Source organism: Petaurus breviceps, unplaced genomic scaffold, assembly GCF_028583685.1.
Source record: "Petaurus breviceps papuanus isolate PSGF00001 unplaced genomic scaffold, PetGlider_PUasm1.0 88722, whole genome shotgun sequence".
NCBI classification, from domain to species: Eukaryota; Metazoa; Chordata; class Mammalia; order Diprotodontia; family Petauridae; genus Petaurus; species Petaurus breviceps.
Genome location: NW_027186964.1, coordinates 23,202 through 24,550, shown reverse-complemented (window position 1 = coordinate 24,550; position 1,349 = coordinate 23,202).

Here is a 1,349-nt window from a genome sequence, read left to right as displayed (position 1 = left end):
CAGTACCAGATGATCATTGTAATATAGTATTTGATAAACCCACCTTTTGTGAGAAGAGCTCACTATGTGACAAAAACTGCTGGGAAAACTGGAAAACAGTATGGCAGAAACTAAGTATATGTCAACATTTTACACAATATACCAAGATAAGGTCATAATGGGTACATGATTTAAACATAAAGGGTAACACTATCAGCAAATGAGGAGAGCAAGGAATAGTTTACTTGTCAGATCTATGGAAAAAGGAATATTCTATGATCAAACAAGATCAAGAGCACTACTAAATATAAAATGGATAATTCTAATTATATTAAATGAAAAGTTTTTACACAAATAAAATCAATGCAAACAAGGTTACAAGGAAAGTAGAATGTTAGGAAATCATTTTTACAGCCAATATCTCTAATAAAGATGTAGTTCTCCTATACATACAAAATTTATTCAAATTTATAACAATTCAAGTCATTCCTCAATTGATAAATGGTCAAAGTATATGAACTAGCAGTCTTCAGATGAAAGAATCAAAGTTATCTACAGTTATTTGAAAAAAATGCTCTACAGCACAATTTATCAGAGAAATGCAAATAAATACAACTCTTAGGTACCATCTCTCACCTATCAGATAGGCTATTTTGACAGAAAAGGAAAATGATAAATGTTACTGTGGATATGGAAAAACTGAGACAAGTAATGAACTTTTGGTAGAATTGTGAATTGATTCAAACATTGTGGAGAGCAATTTGAAACTATCCCTAAAGGGCTACCAAACTATGTATGCCCTGCAATACCCAAAGATGTTAAAAGGGTGGGGAGGGAGTGGAGTGAGGGGGAAGGACTTAGCAGCTCTTTTTGTAGCAGCACAAAATTGGAAACTGGAGGATGCTTATCAATTTGGGAATGGATGAACAAGCTGTGATGACTGTAATGGAATACTACTGTACTTCTATAAGAAATGATGAGCAGGGTGATTTCAGAAAAACCTAGAAAGATTTATATGAATTGATGAAAAGTGAGTGACCAGAACCAGGAGAAGACTGTATACAGTAACAGCAATATTATATGATGATCAATTGTCAATGACTTAGCTATTCTCAGCAATGCAATGATCCAAGACAATTCCAAAGGACTCAATGAAAAATGCTCTTCACTTCCAGAGAATGAACTGATGGAGTCTGAATGAAGATCAGAGCATACTATTTTTCACTTTCTGTATTTTTATTCATGGGTTTTTTTCAAATTCAGGTCCGTGTCTTCTTTCACAATGTGACTAATATGGTAATATGCTTTACATGACTGAACATGTAATATAATATAATATAATATAATATAATATAATATAATATAATATA